This window comes from Myotis daubentonii, chromosome X, assembly GCF_963259705.1.
Source record: "Myotis daubentonii chromosome X, mMyoDau2.1, whole genome shotgun sequence".
Lineage (NCBI taxonomy): Eukaryota > Metazoa > Chordata > Mammalia > Chiroptera > Vespertilionidae > Myotis > Myotis daubentonii.
In genome coordinates this window covers 50,025,512-50,047,102 of record NC_081861.1, presented here as the reverse complement: position 1 = coordinate 50,047,102, position 21,591 = coordinate 50,025,512, and the positions used below count along the sequence as shown (strand labels likewise).

At 41.0% G+C, this 21,591-nt stretch overlaps 1 protein-coding gene and 1 pseudogene across 13 annotated transcripts in view; both read left to right on the top strand.

Moving 5' to 3' along the window:
- The window catches only part of TMEM164 (transmembrane protein 164), a 217,019-nt gene that overhangs the window by 86,978 nt on the left and 108,450 nt on the right, over positions 1-21,591 (top strand). The window contains exon 1 of one of the 13 annotated variants that reach the window (XM_059679729.1): positions 13,073-13,097. The exons of 11 other annotated variants lie outside the window; for them this stretch is intronic. The gene's annotated coding sequence lies outside the window, so the exon portion shown is untranslated. Of the gene's footprint in view, positions 1-13,072; positions 13,098-17,255; positions 17,327-21,591 lie in introns of those variants that run through there. One more of the 13 variants, XM_059679730.1, reaches the window with a different exon arrangement.
- The window catches only part of LOC132224569 (tigger transposable element-derived protein 1-like), an 11,420-nt pseudogene continuing 3,361 nt past the window's right edge, over positions 13,533-21,591 (top strand).

The following is a 21,591-nucleotide window of genomic DNA, read 5'->3' as shown; positions in this document are numbered from 1 at the left end:
TCTGAATATCAGTCTTTTGTATCCTTGTTTAAATTTTTTTTAAAGAAGGTGTGAATAGAGCCCTGATCTGAGGCCGTATGTTGGATGTCAGGGGTTCTAGCACTTTTTTTTTTTTTTTAAATCTTCATTGATTTCAGAAAGGAAGGGAGAGGGAAAGAGAGATAGAAACATCAGTGATGAGAGAGAATCATTGATCGGCTGCTCCTGTATGTCCTCCACTGGGGATTAAACCCGCAACCCAGGCATGAACCGGATTGTGGTTCGAACCCAGGACCCTTCAGTCTGCAGATTGACTCTCTATCCATTGAGTTAAACCAGCCAGGGCTCCTTGTTTAAATTTATTCCTAGGAGTATTTATTATTGTTTTGGTGGATTCTTTAGGGATTTTCTATGTACAGTATCATGTTGTGCAAATAATGAAAGTTTTACTTCATTTCCAATTTGGATACCTTTAATTTTTTTTCTTCTTGTCTGATTGCTGTGGCTAGGATTTCCAGTATGGTGCTGAATAAGAGTGGTGAAAGGGGACATCCCTGTCTTGTTCCAGATCTTAAGGGAAACACTTTTAGCTTTTGCCCATTGAGTATGACGCTGGCTGTATGTTTGTCATATAGCTTTTTGTTTTGTTGAGATACGTTCCTTCTATTCCCACTTTGCTGCGAGTATTTATCATAACTGGGTGCTGGATTTTGAATGCTTTTTCTCCATCTATTGGTATGATCATGTGATTTTTATCCTTCATTTTTTTATGTGATGTATCACGTTTATTGATTTGTGGATATTGTACCGTACTTGCAACCCAGGAATAAAGACCAGTTGATCATGGAGTGTGATTTTTTTAATGTATTGTTGGATCTGATTTGCTAATATTTTAGTGAGGATTTTAGTATCTGTATTCATCAGGGATATTGGCCTGTAGTTTTCTTTCTTTGTATGTTGGTGGGATTTGTTAGCCTATTATATTTAAATAGTTTCCATATTTACTTAGAAATATTTTTAAAGGTAATGAATGATTGCTTTATTTTGTCAAGTGCTTTCTCAATGTTTGTTGATCACGTTGATATTTTTAAACATTAAAAGCAGATTTTTTTATTTATAAAATGCTGATTTTATGAAAGAAAGATTATTATATCTTTATTTTTTTCTTGTCCACAAATATATTTTACTTTTTAAATCTCTATTGTTGAAAGTATTATATATGTCCCCTTTCCCCTCCATTGACCTCTCCCAACCTGCCCCTGCCCCCCCAGGCTTTCACAACCCTATTGTCTGTGCCCATGTGTTATGCATATATGCATACAAGTCCTTTGGTTGATCTCTTTCCCCCCTCTTCCACCTCTGCCTTCCTTCTGAGGTTTGACAGTCTGTTTGATGCTTCTATGTCTCTGGATCTATTTTTGTTTATCAGTTTATGTTGTTCATTATATTCCACATATGAGTGAGATCATGTGAGATTTATCTTTCTCTGACTGGCTTATCTCACTTAGCATGATACTCTCTAGGCCCGTCCATGCTGTTGCAAATGGTAAGAGTTCTTTCTTTTTTACAGCAGCATAGTATTCCATTGTGTAGATGTACCACTGTTTTTTAATCCACTCATGTGCTGATGAGCACTTAGGCTGTTTCCAAATCTTAGCTATTGTAAATTGTGATCTATTAACATAGGGGTGCATATATCCTTTCTGATTGGTGTTTCTAGTTTCTTGGGATATATTCCTAGAAGTGGGATCACTTGGTGAAATGGGAGTTCCATTTTTAATTGTTTGAGGAAACTCCATACTGTTTTATACAGTGGCTGCACCAGTCTGCATTCCCACCAGCTGGAATTTTGGTTTCTGTTTTTCACTTAAGTTTTTGATACAGTGAATTATATGTATAGATGCATTACTAGAATAAGCCCTGCCTATCACAGTTTATTATTATTTTGGTACATTGCTGGATTCTATTTGTCAATCTTTGATGTAGAACTTGGCCTCAGTGTTCATAAGATTGGAGTCATTTTTTCATCAGGGTTAAAAATTAAAATTATGGTGGCTATGTAAAATGAACTGTAGAATATGCCTTCATTTTCAGGCCTAGAATACTTGAATTACCCTTAAAATTAGGTGTTTTTAAAAGATCACATAAAAAATGTAAAGCCCGCCAAAACCGGTTTAGCTCAGTGGATAGAGCGTCGGCCTGCGGACTGAAAGGTCCCGGGTTCGATTCCGGTCAAGGGCATGTACCAGGGTTGCGGGCACATCCCCAGTGGGAGATGTGCAGGAGGCAGCTGATCGATGTTTCTCTCTCATCGATGTTTCTAACTCTCTATCTCTCTCCCTTCCTCTCTGTAAACAATCAATAAAAAATATATTTAAAAAAAAATGTAAAGCCCATCTGGTATTAGTGCCTTCTTCAATTGGTAGATCATTAATCACCTTTCCAATATATATGACTAAGTGACCATTATGACTGGTTGACTGGTTGCTATGATGATGCACTGACCACCAGGGGGCAGATGCTCAACAAAGGAGCTTCCACCTGGTGGTCAGTGTGCTTCCACAGCCAACCTCCCGCAGCTGACCAACCTCCTGTGGTCCCTCCCCCCAGCTGGTCGTCCCCAGTCGGCCCCAATCACCCTGATCGCCGGCCAGGCTGAGGGACCCCACCCATGCACAAATTCGTGCACCGGGCCTCTAGTCTATATATATAAAAGCCTAAGTGACCGAACGACTGAACGACCGGTTGACCGGTTGCTATGACATGCACTTACCACCAGGGAACAGACACTCAATGCACAGGATTGGATTCCCTCCTGTCTGGATTGGGCCTGTGGGGATCGGACCTGCGGGGATTGGGCTCCCTCCTGTCTGGATCAGGCCTGTGGGGATTGGGCTCCCTCCTGTCTGGATTGGGCCTGCGGGGCACGGGCTCCCTCCGGTCTGGATCGGGCCTGCAGGGATCGGGCCTGCAGGGATTGGGATCCCTTGTGTCTGGATCAAGCTTATGGGAATCAGGCCAAAACCGGCTCTCTGACATCGCCAGAGGAGTCCTGGATTGCAAGAGGGCACAGGCCAGGCTGAGAGACCCCACTGGTGCATGAATCCATGCACCGGGCCTCTAGTGTATTATATGTTAACTAAAGGCCTGGTGCAGGAAAATCATGCACTTGGGGGGTCCCTCAGCCCGGCCTGCACTCTCTCACAGTCTGGGAGCCCTGAGGGGATGTCCAACTGATGGCTTAGGCTCGCTCCCTGAGCAGGCCTAAGCTGGCAGTCGGACATCCTTAGTGCTGCTGCAGAGGTAGGAGAGGCTCCCGCCATTGTCGCTGCACTCGCCAGCCATGAGCCTGGTTCAGGGCTTCTGTCTGAGCAGCGCTCCCCCTATAGGAGCGCACTGACCACCAGGGGGAAGCTCCTGCGTTGAGCGTCTGACCCCTGGTGGTCAGTGCTCATCATAGCGACGGGTCATTCCACCATTCAGTCGATTTGCATATTAGCCTTTCAGGATATTAGGATCAGTCTATTCAAACCTTTATGGGTCAATTTTGGTCATTTGTATTTTGGCTCATAATCACTAGCTTAAGTTGCTTAAGTGAATACTTTCTGCTATTCTATTATTATTTCAGGGGTTAAAACCACAAAAACATTGTATTTACAAATTCCTAAATCTTGATGTACACAGGTGGGCACTGCTGTGGTTTTTATGCCAGTGTGTTCTGTGGGTTCACTGATGATCACTATATATCCATCTCTCTCTTTTTTTTCTGTTCACCCTTTACCATACCAGACATACATGAATTTGTTTGCTTCCCAGATAAGTAAGAGCTGGCATGTTCTTCATGGTGGCATGCCCAGTCACTGCAGGAAATGGGTATGGTGTGCCCAGCAGGCCTCATGACCCATGCGGGGCAGGAGCTAGCAATTCTTTTTGGAATGGGGAAGGGGTAGGATTCTCCGCAGGGTTCCCATGGTACTTTTGACAAGAGGGAATGGCTATTCCCCAGTGTTCTGGCTGGGTCACAGAATGCTTCATTTATGTGTCTTTCAGTTTACATGTGACATGCTAAGTCTGCTGTTAGAAAGGCTGCCTCAGTGGAAAGCATGCATTCAGAACATGGAGCTAAGATTGGAAGGGGTTCTACCTAGTCCACCACTACAGCAACCTTGGCCATGGTGCTCTTTTGATTTCTAATAGCTCCAACTCTTAGAATTCTAGCCTGGCTGCCTTCAACCTCTGAAGGCCTCTTATCTTTCCTGTTCTTGGCTCCTCCTCTGTACAGCTCTTATAGCATCACCAGAATTGCTTGTTTTGTTGTGTCTGTACATGCAGTGCTATTCTGTGTCTGAATCTGAGCTACTTTTTAAATTCATTTGGCTGTTTTCAGTGGTTCTTTAATGAACAGCTATCTCCAGCATCTTCAATATGCAAGCCACAAAATGATTTACCTCACTTAGGTTTGAGTAAAACCAATATATCCTTAGAAACCATTCTGTGCTTACTAATCCTGCTATTAACTTTGAAAAAAGTTTACCTGTCTAATAAAATTTCTTTAGATATTGGGCATGCATTTAGGATAACATCTAGTACAGTGGTCAGCAAACCGCAGCTCACGAGCCACATGCGGCTCTTTGGCCACTTGAGTGTGGCTCTTCCACAAAATACCATAAAATACCATGTGCGGGCACGCACGTACAGTGCGATTGAGACTTCGTGGCCCATGCGCAGAAGTCGGTTTTCGGCCTGGGCGAGTCTATTTTGAAGAAGTGGCATTAGAAGAAGTGGGGGGTGTCGGTCAGTCTGGTGACGGGAGACGCAGCGCAGGCGGGCCGCGGGATACACAGCGTGGGGGAGGTAGTACATTGTTTTGAGGTACGTTCGCTGAGGTCGACCCCTTCCAACTCTCCCATCCACACTCGTCTATCTGAAACAAGTATACAAGACTAGTGTGGATGGGAGAGTTGGAAGGGGTCGACCTCAGCTAACGTACCTCAGTCAGATTGAGGATGTTTTTAGCAAAGGCCAGTTTAGGAGTACCCTAATTAAGTTAATAACAATGTACCTACCTATATAGTTTAAGTTTAAAAAATTTGGCTCTCAAAAGAAATTTCAATCATTGTACTGTTGATATTTGGCTCTGTTGACTAATGAGTTTGCCAACTACTGATCTAGTATATTAAATGGAAGGAGATTAAAAAATGTAGAATTACAGTCTAGGTAGAAATCCCATATCTTTGATTAACCTGAAAAGTTTAGCTAAAAGTAGCTTTATTGGACTAGACCTAATTGTAATAGATTAGAGCATGTAAGTATTTGAATAACTATAAATATTATTTAATGCATGGAACACTTTATTGATGGATGGAACCAAAATGTAATTTGTATTTCATCTTTCTGTTTAGATATAATGTTTATAATTTAGGATTATGAAAATAGAAATCCATTCTTCTTGAATTTTAGCTAAACATGGACAAGCTTAAAGATAGAAGAAAATAATTCAGTTTGCTTTACACATCTAAACATTTTATTTTACATTAACGGAATATTGAAGGAGAAAGCAGGTCTGAAAATTGTGTGGATCAGAGGTAGGGAGGAGATCAGAGATATCACTAATTTGAAGAGCTAGCCCACCCTGGTACCCTGCTCAAGCAAGGCAGGATATCCAGACACTCTGATTGATACATGTTTTCAGTGGGCTAATTCACACATCCAAGAGGGTCCTAAGACTTTTGTTATTTCTGAGCAGCTTAGAAACATCATAATACTTAGCATCTAAGTAAAATTAAATACTTCTTCTGAGATTTAAAAAAGTTATCTATTTCAGTTACCTTTAGGAAACATACCCAGTCCCATAATATGAACCAGCCTGCCTCATGGGTTCTTAATAAATAAGATTTCCTTTTGTAAACCTAAGGGAGAAGAGAAAGGATGGTGTTGCAGTGTAGCCAGGTATTCCTCAGTTTCCCCCATATCTCCCTGGTGTCTTCTCTTTTTTCCCCCCCTCCTTGCCTTTTTCCTAAGTTTTTTCCCCCTTCACATTTTATTATAGAAAGTCCTAACCACATATGTATTATGTTTATTATTCATTATATATAGTTAAACTGTGAATTGTCACTTCATCGTTCTCTGCCCAGTTTTTATATAGGGGTGTTTCTCTTCCTGTGGATCTGCATGAGTTGTCCCTATGTAAAGAGTATTAATTATCACCTTTGCAGTAAATATTTTCCCAAGAATGCCTTCCAATTTGGTGACAATGCTTTTAATATAAATTTTACCTTGTATTGCTTAAATTGATAGGTTTCCAAACCATATTCAGATCATGGTAACTTCTTCCAATGATTTTATGCTTGAAGACTTTAAGACTTTTCTCATACTAAGATCAGATAGATGATCTAGCTTTAAATTGTTTAAAAAATATATAGCTGTCAATTTATCTAAAATTCATTTTGTAGATATTATGAGGTAGGGTTATAACATATTTTCCCAACATTTTCATTTATTTGAGCATTGTTTGTTATATATCAATTTCCCTATGGTTGCTGCTGTTATATTTTTATCATACAGAAATTCTTATATATGCTGGGGTTTTTTGGGGGTGGGTTGTTGTACTAGTGCAGTGGTCGGCAAACTCATTAGTCAACAGAGCCAAATATCAACAGTACAACGATTGAAATTTCTTTTGAAAGCCACATTTTTTAAACTTAAACTATATAGGGAGGTACATTGTTATTAACTTAATTAGGGTACTCCTAAGGCTTAGGAAGAGCCGCACTCAAGGGGCCAAAGAGCTGCATGTGGCTCACGAGCCACAGTTTGCCGACCACGGTACTAGTGCATTGATATCTCTGTTCAGTTCTCCACCAGTTTCATACTATTGTCTTTGCAACAATCAGCAGGCCACATTTCTCTTTGCCAATCTCCCCAGTTTTTTACTTGACCCACCATTTTTTCTTTTTTTACTGTATACTAGTACATATGTTTATTTTTTAATCTGTATTGTTGAAAGTATAACATATGTCCCCTTTTAACCCCATTGGCCTCTCCCAGCCCACTCCTGCCCCCGACCCCAGGCCTTCGCCACCCTGTTGTCTGCGTCCATGGGTTATGCATATAAAGTATGAGTTCATTGGTTGATATCGCCCCCCAAATGCCCCCTAACCCTAACCTGCCTTCCCTCTGAGGCTTGACAGTGTGTTCGATGCTTCTATGTCTCTCAGTCTATTTTTGCTCATCAATTTATGTTGTTCATTATATTCCACATATGAGTGAGATCATATGATACTTATCTTTCTCTGACTGGCTTATTTCACTTAGCATAATGCTCTCCAGGTCTATCCATGCTGTCTCAAAGGGTAAGAGATCCTTCTTTTTTACTGCTGCAAAATAGTCCATGGAGTAAGTGCACCACAGCTTTTTTAACCATTCATCTACTGATGGGCACTTAGGCTGCTTCCAGATGTTAGCTATTGTAAATTGCACTGCAATGAGCATAGGGTGTTTTAGGTTTCTTAGGATATATTCCTAAAAGTGGGATCACTGGGTCAAATGGGAGTTACATATTTAATTTTTTGAGGAAATTCCATACTGTTTTCCTTAATGGCTGCATTGCCACCAGCAGTGTATTAGAGTTCCCTTCTTTCCACATTCTCACCAACACTTTCATTTGTTGATTTGTTGATGGTAGCCATTCTGATAGGTGTGAGGCGATACCTCATTGTTGTTTTAATTTGTATCTCTGATGATCAGTGACTTTGAGCATTTTTTCAAATGTCCCTTGACCATCTGTATGTCCACTTTGGAGATGTATCCTTTTAGATCTTTTGCCCATTTTTTAATTGGCTTGTTTGTCTTCATTTCGTTAAGTTGTATGAGTTTCTTGTATATTTTGGATATTAACCCTTTATCAGATCTATCATTACATATCATGTAATATGTTCTCCGGTACAGTGGGCTGGCTCCTTTTTCATTTTGTTGATGGTTTCTTTTATTGTGCAGAAGCTTTTTATTTTGATGTAGTCCCATTTCTTTATTTTCTCCTTTGTTTCATTGCCCTAGATGTATCAGCAAATGTATTGCTGCAAGAGATGTCTGAGATATTGTTGCCCATGGTTTTTTCTAGGATTTTTATGGTTTCACGTCTTACGTTTAACTCTTTTATCCATTTTTAGTTTATTCTTGTGTATGGTGTAGTTTGGTGATCTATTTGCATTTTTTTGCATGTATCTGTCCAATTTTGCCAACACCATTTATTGAAGAGACTAAATTGACTACATTGTATGGTCTTGCCTCCTTTGTCAAATATTAATTGAGTGTAATGGCTTGGGTTAATATCTGGGGTCTGTTCTTTCTATTGATCTATATGCCTTTTCTTGTGCCAGTACCAGGCTGTTTTGATTGCAGTGGCTTTGTAGTATAATTTCATATTTGGTATTGTAATCCCTCCAACTTTGTTCTTTCTCAAGATTGCTGCAGCTATTCGGGGTCTTTTTTGGTCACATATAAATTTTTGGAGTATTTGTTCTAGATCTGTGAAATATGCCATTGGTAATTTAATAGAAATTGCATTGAATCTATAGATTGCTTTGGATAGTCTGGACATTTTAATGATGTTAATTCTACCAACTCATGAACACGATATGTTGTTCCACTTGTTTATATCTTCCTCTCTTTTTTCAACATCCTATAGTTTTCTGAGTGCAAGTCTTTTACCTCCTTGGTTAAGTTTATTCCTAGGTATCTTAATTTTTTTTGTTGCAATGGTAAATGGGATTATTTGTTTAATTTCTCATTCTGAGAAATTATTATTATTATTTTTTATTTATTTTTTTTAATTAAATCTTTATTGTTCAGATTATTACATTTGTTCCTTTTTTTTTCCCCCATAACTCCCCTCCTCCCAGTTCCCGCCCCACCCTCCGCCCTCACTCCCCACCCATTGTCCTCATCCATAGGTGCACGATTTTTGTCCAGTCTCTTCCCACATCTCCCACACCCCTTTCCCCCCCAAGAATAGTCAGTCCATTCCCTTTCTATGTCCCTGATTCTATTATAATCAACAGTTCATTCTGTTCATCAGATTATTTATTCACTTGATTCTTAGATTCACTTGTTGATAGATGCATATTTGTTGTTCATAATTTGTATCTTTACCTTTTTCTTCCTCTTCCTCTTCTGAAAGGATACCTTTCAGCATTTCATATAATCCTGGTTTGGTGGTGATGAACTCCTTTAGCTTTTCCTTATCTGTGAAGCTCTTTATCTGACCTTCAATTCTGAATGACAACTTTGCTGGATAAAGTAATCTTGGTTGTAGGTTCTTGGTATTCATCACTTTGAATATTTCTTGCCACTCCCTTCTGGCCTGCAAAGTTTCTGTTGAGAAATCAGCTGACAGTCGTATGGGTATTCCCTTGTAGGTAACTGAGTTTCTTTCTCTTGCTGTTTTTAAGATTCTCTCTTTATCTTTTGCTCTTGGCATTTTAATTATGATGTGTCTTGGTGTGGTCCTCTTTGGATTCCTTTTGTTTGGGGTTCTCTGAGCTTCTTGGACCTGTAAGTCCATTTCTTTCACCAGGTGGGGGAAGTTTTCTGTCATTATTTCTTCGACTAGGTTTTCAATATCTTGCTCTCTCTCATCTTCTGGCACCCCTATAATTCTGATGTTGGTACGCTTGAAGCTGTCCCAGAGGCTCCTTACACTATCCTCGCATTTTTGGATTCTTTTTTCATTTTGCTTTTCCGGTTGGATGTTTTTTGCTTCCTCGCATTTCAAATCATTGACTTGATTCTTGTGCTCCTCTGGTCTGCTGTCGGGCGTCTGTATAATATTCGTTATTTCAGTCTGTGTGTGCTTAATTTCTAGTTGGTTCCCCAATATAAGATCGAGGGTCTCATTAGATTTCTTGTAGATCTCATTAAGTTTATCGGCAGCTTCTAAACAGTTCTTGAGAGACCTTAAAAGTGTGGTTCTGAACTCTATTTCTTCCATTGACAATTTTGTCCTGTTTCTTTGTCTCCGCATTTTGTTATGCTTCCTTGGTGCACCCCCTAGTGGTCTTTGTTCGCAGTCTTATAGATAAATCTTGATTGTTGTAGCTAATTCCAGGGAGGGTTTGACCTCCAGGCCAAGTGGCTATGAGAATCAGCTGTGTCAGCAGTGAGAGAACTTCTGTCCTCTAGGGAGGTGCTAATCTAGCCTTTGCCTGAGGCTATCTGGCAAATGCCTCTGTGCAGGGCTTGGGCGGGGCGGGTCGCACAGGATCAACAGGGTGGGCCGGCCGGAGAGAGCAGTTATGGCGGCTCTCAGTCCTGTCCCCAGGGGCTCTGCCTCTCTGAGTCCCAGCACCCGCTGCAAAGCTGGGAGAGAAAGCTGCACTCGCTCTGACCGAAGCTAGACAGTCCCGCTTCTCCCGTTTGAGTCTGGGTCCCTAAAGACTCCCCCGGATCTGGTGCTCAGAGTCTGCGACTCCCTCCCGATTGAAAACAACAACCGCGCCCTCCGCCGCCAGCCCGCTCCGCGCACTCCGCACCTCAGAATTTGACTTCAGCACTGCGCCTCCTCTGAGTGTCCGTATGCGTTTCTCTTTCCTCCTAGTTGTAGGACTTCCACTCAGCCAGCGTTCCTGTGGTTCTGGGTGATGTCCCTTCCGTTTTTTGGTTTCACTTTTGAAGTAGTTGTTCAAAGCAGCAAACTCCGGCGTTAACCTATGCCGCCATCTTGGTTCTCCTGAGAAATTATTATTGGTGTATAAAAATGCCATTGATTTCTGGATGCTTATTTTGTATCCTGCTACATTGCTGTATTCCTTTATTAAATCTAGTAGATTCTGGTGCAGTTTTTAGTGTTTTCTATGTACAATATCATGTCATTTGCAAATAATGAGAGTTTTACTTCCTCCTTTCCAGTTTAGATGGCTTTTATTTCTTTTTCTTCTTGTCTGATCGCTGTGGCTAGGACTTCCAGTATTATGTTGAATAAGAGTGGTGAAAGTGGATATCCCTTTTCTTAGGGTAAATGGTTTTAGTTTTTGCCCATGGAGTATGATGTTGGCTGTTGGTTTGTCACATATGGCTTTTATTATGTTCAGGATAGATGCTTCTATTCCCACTTTGCTGAGAGCTTTTTTTAAAAAAATGGGTGTTGGATTTTGTTGAATGCTTTTTCTACATCTATTGATATGATCATGTGACTTTTGTCTTTCAATTTGTTTGTCATGTATCACATTTATTGATTTGTGAATAGTGTACCAGCCTTGCTTCCATGGAATAGATCCAGCTTGGTCATGGTGTATGATCTTTTTAATATATTGCTGGGTCCAATTTGCCAATATATTGTTGAGGATTTTAGCATCCATGTTCATCAGGGATATTGGCCTGTAATTCTCTCTTTGTAGTGTCTTTATCTGATTTTGGAATTAGGGTAATGCCGGCATCATAAAAAGAGTTTGGAAGTTTTCCTTCCTCTTGGATTTTCTGAAATAGTTTGAAGAATATAGGTGTTAGTTCTTCTTTGAATGTTTAGTAAAACTCCCCTCTGAAGTAGTCCTGACCAGGGCTTTTGTTTGCTGGAGTTTATTATTATTGTTGTTGTTGTTATTATTGCTTCAATTTCCTCAATTGTTATTGGTCTATTCAGGTTCTCTGCTTCTTCCTGATTCAGTTTTGGAAGATTGTATTTTTGTAAGAACTCTCCCATTTCATCCACGTTTTCCACTTTGTTGCCACATAGTTTCTCTTCGTATTTTCTTACCATCCTTTGTATTTCTGTGATGTTAGTTGTTACTTCACTACTTTCATTTCTTATTTCTTATTTTATTTGTTTGGGTCCTCTCTCTTTTTTTCTTGATGAGTTTGGCTAAAGGTTCATCAATCTTATTTATCTTTTCAGAGAACTAGCTCTTGGTTTCATTGATCTTTTGTATTGTTGTGCTTTTTGTTTGTTTGTTTTTGTGGTGGTTTTTTTTTTTTTTGTCTCTATGTCATTTATTTCTGCTCTAACATTTATTATTTTCTTCCTTCTACTTATTCTGGATTTAGTTTGTTTTGTGCCATTATTTCTTTAAACACGTTCTCTATTCTTTTTTCCCTTTCTGCCTCTTCTGGCACTCCTGATATTCAAATATTATTACATTTCATGTTGTCCCAACAGCTCCCTTAAGTGGTCCTCCTGTTTTTTAATGTTTGTTTGTTTGTTTGTTTTTTGTTTCTCTGAGTGATTTCTTTCCTACCCTGTCTTCTAATTCACTGATCCAATCTTCAGATTCCCCTAATTTGCTGTGTATTCCTTCCACTGTGTTCTTTATTAGTGCTGTGTCATTTTTCATAGTTACGATATCTTTTCTCATGCTGTTGAGCATCTTTGCCATCATTATTCTGAACTTTATGTGTAATAAATTTCTTATCTCCATTTCATTTAGTTCTTCTGGAAAATTCTCTTATTCTTCTGTTTGGGGCTTATTTTTTTTGTCTCCTCGTTTTGGCTGCCTGTTTGGTTTGTGTCTATGTGTTAGGTAGGTCTCCTATACCTCCCAATCTCTACTGTAGGACAGTGTCAATCACTGCTTCTGACTAGCCCTGCTTACCCTATTTGGAGCTATCAGTAATCCACAGCTTGGGGCTCCCTCTGCTGTGGCTGGATGTCTTTGGAAAGCACCAAGATGGGTACCAAGGACTGCTTTTCCTATCACTAGGCCCTGAATTAGAGCAGGCAAAGACTCAAAGCCCCCAGAGTCCTGCCTATGCCTGCAGTTTGATTGTTTTCAATCTTGATTAGCCTAACACTATTAACCACAGGGTAGGGAGAGAGGTTTTCCAAGAGGGTGGAGCAATTCTTTCTCCCTACAGGCTATTTGTTATTCTCAGTCTCTTAATAGGCCTCAGAAACTTCATAGAGTGGCGCAAGGGGTTTTTCAATAGGGTAGGACAACTGCCTTCCTTACAGGCAAAACGTCCTGAATAGCAAAGGTCTGCTAGAGAAAGATGTCCTCCACAGCTTGAGGGAATGACTCAGCACAGGAACCTGGAATGTGTGCTTCCAAAGTCCAACTCCAGAGCCCTCAACCCTAACTTCTGCTCACACTGCTCCAGTCCACTCTGACCTGCCTCTGCCAGAACCCAAGGTGAGTTGCTGCACATGAAGTTTTGTGCATTGGCTCTTTAAGAGGGTGCCTGCATTTTATGCCATCTCTCCCTGGCAGACAGCAACCCTCTGCTTTTCACAACCAGGTGTTCTATGGGGACCTTTTTCAGTTCTGGTGCTCTGTGTTGGGGAGCCCAGGTTGGTGTTTAGACCCCAGAGTTCTCAGTGGGAACCTCCTACAGCTGAGAGGTCCCTCCAGAACTTCAGCTGCTGTCTTTGGGAGCCTGGTTAACCGTTTCATGCCTCTGCACTTCCTCCAGTCTCTATGCCATCTCTACTTTTTGTTCTTGGTTATCAGGGTTCTTTCAGCTAGTCTTCAGCTGATTATTCAGGATGGTTCTTCTGTATTTTAGTTGTAATTCCAGTTTACTCCTGGGAGCGTGTCAGTGTAGCTTCTACTTACTCTGTGGCCATTATGGAATTTTTAGATATCATAAATTTCAAAGACAAGCAGGAAGTTGTCTTCCATGTGGTGATTCAGGACCCAGGTATCTTTACAGACTATTCTCAGTGGGTTCCCTTCTTTGCTGAGCTTCAAAGCTTCCAAAAACTTGGCAGTTGGGAAGTGAAATTTAGAGGGAGGGAGTGCAGGGCAGGAGTAGCGCCTGTGCATGTGTCCACAGGGGTGGCTGCCTCCCAATGTAAATTTTAATTTGGCTACTATGATATTAATAGCTTTGTAATTCCTCCTTGCTTTGATGAATTATATTTTTACTCCATTTTGTTGTCTCTCTTTTTTTCTTTTCTAAATTTTTGTCTTTCTCAATGTTTTATTCCAATGGCTTCCTATACCTGTTTTTATAGAGTTCATGTTTTCTGGTATCCTATTGAAGATGCAGTTTTCTAAAATATTTCTTCTGGTTCAGACACTAAATTCAGACTTTTGTGCTTCCTTCAAGTCCATTTCTCTTCTGCAGCCAGAAGTTTTCATAGAAACCATACTGTTTTAGGGCACGTTTATGCATATTTAAAGGAGGATTTATTTATTATTCGTCAAATAAAGGGCATGTGGATTGCCTTTTATTCTTCTCATGTTTTCATTGGTATTGGTTAAAACCCATTTTCAGCTCCGCTGTTGGCTGGCAGGTTGATGCACATAGATTCTATCCCTATTCCCAGTGTCTAGAGCAGTGGTTCTCAACCTTGGCTGCACATTAGAATCACCTGGGAATCTTTTTAAAATCCTGCTTTCTGGGCCTCATTTGAGCACAGGTTCAGTCCAGCATCAGACTGGTTTAGTTTGTGTTGCCTACTGCAGTCCATCAATCCATTGCTTGTGGGGTCTGCAGGGCCATATGGCTATGGAGGGAACACAGGCAAGCTCAAGAGAGCCACCAGAGCCAAGAGCCAAGAGCTTCAAGAGCCAAAGCAGGAAAAAGAGTGAGATCCTTTGTATTGGGATTATGTATTTCCAGATTTCATGGGCTTACAGTGACCTTGCCCACTCTGGCCAATGATCTCTGTTCTCAGGTTTGACTGACAGGCAAGTACCTTCCCTATGTCACCCTAACTTTTCTGTGCCTGTGCCCATCTTCTCCTTTGTCCAGTCATTTCCCCCAGTAATGGACTGATGGTTCCCTGGGAAGTGCAAAGTTGCAGCTTCCTGGTGAAGCTGCCCAAATGACCATGCTTATAATGCCTGGCCTCCTTTTTGCTGCTCTCCTATTATTAATATCTAGCGAATTACAATGGTATAATTTCTATCTTATTTCAGGTTTCTCCTGCATAGATTGCTCTTTTCTCGTTTCAGCATTAGCCTTGTTGTTAATGGAGATTTCTCCCAGATTATCATAATAGGATGACTGTCAATCTAAGTTTTCAGTGATTTGAGAGTTTTATCTTTCCCTATATCTTCATAGGTAATTCAGTGGAAAGCTGGGAGAGGCAGTGTTAGTAGCTGTTAGCTAAGTGCTCTTTTAAACTAGAAATTGAGTGTATATTTTCATTTAGAGCAGAGATCAGCAACCTTTTTCTGTAAAGAACCAGATAGTAAATATTTTGGAAGTTGTCATATGATCTCTCTTTTAACTACATAACTGTTATTGTAACATGAAAGCAGCATAGACAATATGCAAATGAGTTAGTTTGGCTGTGTTCCAAAAAAATATTTATATTCACAAAAACAGGAGGACCAGATGAAAAAGTTGTGGAGATGGATGATGGTGATTGTTGCACAACAATGTGAATACACTTAAACTCACAGAACTATATACTTAAAAACTTTTAAGATGGTAACTTTTTTGTTATGTATATTTTACCACCCCCACCCAAAAAATAACAGGAGAACCATATTTTGCTGACCCTGAGTTTAGAGTGGTTAAATCTAGCAGAAAGAGAGTGAGTTGGGCAGAGGGAAGAGGGAGGATAACATTACATGAATACAATACAGTGACTTTGTTAATAAGCTCAAAAGTAGTGGGACAGATTTCCCTAGTATTTAAAAGGAATACTTCAGGGCAGTGGTCAGCAAACTGCGGCTCGTGAGCCACATGCGGCTCTTTGGCCCCCTGAGTGTGGCTCTTCCACAAAATACCGACTTCTATGCATGGGCCATGAAGCTTCAATTGCACTGTACGTGCGCACCCGCACGTGGTATTTTGCGGAAGAGCCACACTCAAGGGGCCAAAGAGCCGCATGTGGCTCGTGAACCGCAGTTTGCTGACCACTGTTTTAGGGGAAGTGGGGTGGAGTGGTTCTGGAAAGCAACAGCTTGATGACATCATCCCATGGTCTTTAAGGATAGATATACTCAAGAGTTCACAGTCACACTTTTTTTGTATGAGGATCAGAGCAGGGGTTTCTACTCCCTGGGCTGGGGAAACCTCTGCAGCTGTCAGAAGTGTTCATATCAGATGCGAGTTAAAAGTCAGCCAGTCCTTCCTTCTCAGTGACTGGTGACACTTCCTGTATGGTCTGGTCTCTTCCCAAGGCTAGAAAACCCTAGCTTTTTAGTTAGTTATCCCAACAGACTCACTGGATAAAAAAAGAGCAGCCACTAGTCTGAGTCAGCTGTTTTTGCACTTTCTTGCCAAGATTCTGTGCTATCAGGACTGCTTGTCAACTGGAGATTCAGGCCCTTCACATCTGGAAACAATAGTGCTTTCAGAACCCCAAGTGCTTCTCTCAGTGATGTGGAGAGGATTCTCTTACTTCCCATCTCTAGCCTTGGCAGCCCTTGGCAGCTTGACTGAGATCTTTATAGAGCTTAAAGTCCTAACCCTATCTACTCAGGGAGCCCGTCTCTTACGTGTTTAATGCTGTCTTGGAGCACAGTTAGCATATCATGATCAATTTATATCCCCCTCCCATCTGAAGATAAAGCTGGAGGAAAGCTAAGATCTCTGTTACAGATGATAGGTGGGGCTAAGGCTGAAAACAACACCATTCAGGTGAATTGCAAGCCTGTCTGCAGTGTCTGGGAGCAGCTTTGGGCAGTGCAGCATGGTTTGAAGTTCCCAGGTCTGTTTTGAGTCTGTTATTTAGGCTGAAAGAGGGTGTCGTCATCATGGTAGCAGGCACTCACTCCCCCTTCCCAGTCACCATGGATTCCACCACCACAAAGGGCTCTGAGTGCAGTCGACCTCTTAGTTTTCAGCTTTCTCTTTAGCATCCTGGCTGCTTTTTTTAGAAGAGGGTGAAATTCTTGATTTCACAAGGGGCTGGGAGCCTCTTAGAGAAGCCAGCCTTTTGGAACACCCCTCTCTCTGAGCTGGGATATTTTGAAGGAGCAGATGAAGGAAAGGGGAATGGCTGTTAAGATTTCCCCAGCTTTAGATTGTGATCCGACAGTTTAGCTGTCTGGTGAACACCCACTGCTTAATATGCCTGGTTACCCAAGTGTGTGCTGCCAGGGTGGGGGGACTCATGGAGTGAATCACTGAGCTGTGCAGTTTGAAAGGCAGAGGACTCTTTCCCCACCCCGTGCTGTTAAGAAAAGTGCATAGCAGAGAGCTGGCAGACATCCTCTGTCTCAGGGAAGTGGATGGCCCCCGCTCCCCAAGAACACTGAAATCCTAAATCTGCTCATTTTCATGTATACATGGAGAGGAGTGGATTCTGTGATGCAAGTTGGATTGTTTGGTCATGACTATCTGCTGACTCAGTCTGGAGAGGCTTTTGAAGGAGATGAGATGAAATTTCATCTGTGTTGCAGACAGCAGGGAGCGCATTGCTGGATGGAGAGAGGACTGTAGGCTGGTATGAGCCAAGGTAGGTGCTGGAAGCATGGGGGTTGGTGAGGGGAATTAGGACAGCCTGACATGTGATCTTGGCATTGCAAGATTGATAACCTGTAAGCCTTTGGGCCACATGATATTACCAGAGTTCAGTAGCCCTGTGACACTTTTTCTAGATCTCATTTATTATAAGAAAGGAAATTGGTGTCAAATTTTTAAAGAGCAGAACTTTACTCCGGGGGACTCATATCTCTAGGACCATTCTGTTTATGAGTTGGGCTCAGGCTGAGCCACTTGTGCCTTAAATATCTCAGAATGGTATTGCCATCTCAGCATCCTCTTTCCAGTGATCAACAGGTCAGCCATTCTGGAACCCTAAAAGCAGCAGCTTTTTGGCTTAGCTTTGGACTCATTACTGAAAAAGGTGTTTGGGAGACTGCCTCTAACCTCAGAAGGTTTATTAAGACTGTTCTTGTCAAGGGAGAGAAAGTTCTACATATGAATGCTGCAGACTTAAAGAGACCACGAACCTAGAAAATCCATAGTAAATAAACAGCAATTTGAGACCAATTTCCTTTCTTATAGGGAATGCTGCTTAGGTGTCTGCTTTCCTAGAAGCCATCTAACTGTCAAGTTGTTGCCTTGAATCCATTCGTATTCTTTCTTTAATGCTTAGAAGAGGGAAGAAGCTTTCAGGTTGTTCACAGGTCTCTTCCCCTGCTACATAGAATAGAAGCTGCCTTCCTTCCCATGTGTACATATTCAATTTTGTTCTGTCCTAGGAAGCCTTGGCTTCTATGGTCTTGGCCCACATTTTCTGATTTAGTATTTTCATCTCCCCCAATCCTCTCCCAAAAGTCTCTGAAGGTTCCTGGAGCAGGGACTGCTTTTTAAAATTCCTCTTGGGCTGCTCTGCTTTTAACTTGTGTTTGAATGTATATCATCTCTAGGTAAAAGGAAAGCAGAAGATTTAGGTAATTTTCCCCATCTGGGCAAGCATGGAAAGCAATACAAAGTAGAGGAACATGGACTGATCATCTTTGGCCTTTTGTACTGTGTCAGCCCACCCAGATTTTATGGCAGCCAAGTGATGAATCTACTATGCTATATATTGGACAAAAGCAATTCCAGGAAAAAACTCAGTACAGCATAATAGATAAGGTTTGGGCAAGGTATGTCAGAGCTGTGCAGTAGATAATGAAGAAGCAGAAATGTTTTATTCTCGTTATAAAAGTAATTCATGATCATTGTAAGGAAAACATTGAGCATTACAGAAAGCAATAAAGATTAAAATAAGAATAACTGATAACTCCTCTGTTAATATGTTGGTATAGTTTTCTCCCAATGTTCTGTATATATGTGTGTAGACTATAATTGTTTGCTCATGTCATTAAACATTATTCTAAATATGATTTCTAATTACTTAATAGTATTTCATCATTTGGATGAACATAATATAGATGTATTCAAGCAGTGCCCAGATGACCATCAACATTTGGTTTGCTGGATAGATATGTTTTCAAGGAACCTTGAATGGTACAGTGGAAGTAGGAGATGAGATGAAATTAGGTTATAGTTGGCCCTGAACAAGGAAGTAGGAAACCACCAGTTGCAATCACAGACAAAACAAGCCAAGCCCTCCTGTTGTATTTGTTTGTTTTTGTTACTTAATTTTTATTTTCCAACTCTTATCCTGCCAATTTTCAAAAATACAAGTAAGTGAACAGGGTAGTACACTGAAAACTTATATGACCTCCACTGAGATTCAGCATGGTTTTTTTTTCCTGCTTTCTGATGTGTGAGTTTAAAAATGGAAAATCTAACTGCATTCTCTACTATGTGGCAGGCTTGTGCTGCAAGACCTCACACAGTGGGCAAAAAGCATACACTCTCAGACCAAGGGTTTATGGAAACAGAAGGTCACAGTGGAAGGATCCTGAGCCTTGGGATGGTGGAAATAAAGTTATTTCTGGGTGAAGGAAAGGAGTAGATTTAGTTGTTCATTAACATGAAAATGACTAAATAACTTCTGATATATTGGTACCATTGAATAATATACAGCACTTAAAAACAAATGAGGTAGTTATATGTATCAACATGGATAATTAAAAGAGGCCATGTTGAGTGAAAATGTAATTTACAGTATATATGAGAGAATCATTTATTTAAGGGGATAAACATGAAACAACAATGTGTATGGTTTGTAGATACATGCAAATGTAATAAATGTATAAAACACCGACAGAAAGGAATCCCACTATTTCAGAATAAAGGTTCCCCATAGGGAGCTGATGAGACAAATGATATTCAGGAATGGTAAACAGGGCCTCAACTGAATCAGGAATCTTCACTTTTTTAAAATAGGTTGATATAGAGGTTCTTAATGCTTTTATACTTTTCTGTGTGGAACATTTTAATGTAAAAAAAAAACAGAGTGAAAGAAGCATTGTTTAAATGGCTTGGAATCTTGGATCACTTATTTTGTATGTGTGAAAGCTGAGGCTTAGGGAGTTAAGCTCTTTGCTTCTCATATATATTTTTGAATTTTACTTAATTATAGAGAAAATATTATTTTTTGGTATACAGTTCTATGAGATTTTCTTATGGTAAAATATACTCAACACCTTACTCACAGGTCATAAGATAACTCATGTTTCCGTGTCTAAATGTTGCTGACCAGTCATGAGACAACTCGTGTCTGCACTTACATTAATTTAAGTAATTTTAAGATCTGAAAGTAATGTAGAGTTTTAAAATTACTTAAATTAATGTAAGTGCAGACATGACGTATCTCATGACCAGTTAGCAAAGTGTTAACATAAAATGCAGCCTCTTAATCATTTTTAAGTAGTCAGTTTAGTGGTATTAAGTACATTCACATTGTGTGCAATCATCACCATTGTCCATCTCTAGAACTATTTTCATCTTGCAAAAACTGAAACTTCATAACCATGAAACACTGAATTCCATTCCCTCCTTCCCGCAGCCCCTAGCAACCACTTTTCTACTTTCTGTCTCTATGATTTTCACTACTCTAGGTAGGTACCTCATATAAGTGTAATACATGGGTGGGAAAAAGTAAGTTCATAGTTGTGACTATGCAACACACAATTTATTCTTGTATTATTTATATATTTTTCCATATGAACACCTATAAGCCTATTTTGCCCCCGCCCCTTGGAATTGGCTTTTGGCCTATTTCACTTATCATAATGTCCTCAAGGTTCATCCATGTTGTAGTATGTGTCAGAATAATATTCCATTGTATGTATGTGTGTGTATATATATATGAGAGGCCTGGTGCACAACATTCATGCACTGGGGGGTGTGGGGGTCCCTCAGCCCAACCTGCACCCTCTCCAATCTGGGAGTTTCTGTCTGTCTTTACAATCATATGAATGAATTGTCTGAGACTCCAACTCAGTTTGGTTTGTTGCTCACAGAATAATAGAGGCATTTTTTTTTCTTTGCTTCATTAGTGGAGATTTCCTGGAAGTTTTAGGATATCTTCCCTTTAATTTTTCCAAGACACTCTGATTTTACTTATGTCTCTCACCTTTGCTTTCCCTCCATCCCCCACCACAGCAGCAACTTGCTCCAGGCTCACTTTGCTCTAGTGCAGTGGTTCTCAACCTGTGGGTCACAACCCCTTTGGGGGTCAAACGACCCTTTCACAGGGGTCGCCTAAGACCATCGGAAAACACATATATAATTACATATTGTTTTTATGATTAATCAGTATGCTTTAATTATGTTCAATTTGTAACAATGAAATTGGGTGTCACCACAACATGAGGAACTGTATTAAAGGGTCAAGGCATTAGGAAGGTTGAGAACCACTGTTCTAGTGTCTAGGAGAGCTGTTTGCCATCAGAACTATGATTCCCAGCATTCCTGGTGCTCCCTGCACTCTGGGCTTCCACTTCTGGTCCTGGGACTGCCATCAGAGCTATTCCCAGAATTCCCAGTGCTCACCGCACCCTTGGTTTTCCCTTCCTACTCTATCTCCGTTCCGTGGCCTCCCACTCTGCCAAGTCCTCCAAGCCGCCAGCTCTCCCTCTCTGCTCTTTGTCTGGCAGCTTGGGGAGCCAAGTTCCCCAAGCCGCTCCACTCTTCCTGGCTCTCCCGCTCTGCTCTCTGCCCGGCGGCTTGGGGGGTGACCAAGGGAGCCACGTCCCCCCAAGCCTCCAGCTATCCCACTCTGCTCTCCACCCGGCCGCTTGTGGGGAGTGACCGAGGGAACCACGTCCCTCCAAGCTGCCAGCTCTCCTGCTCTGCTATCCGCAAGGCGCCTGTGTA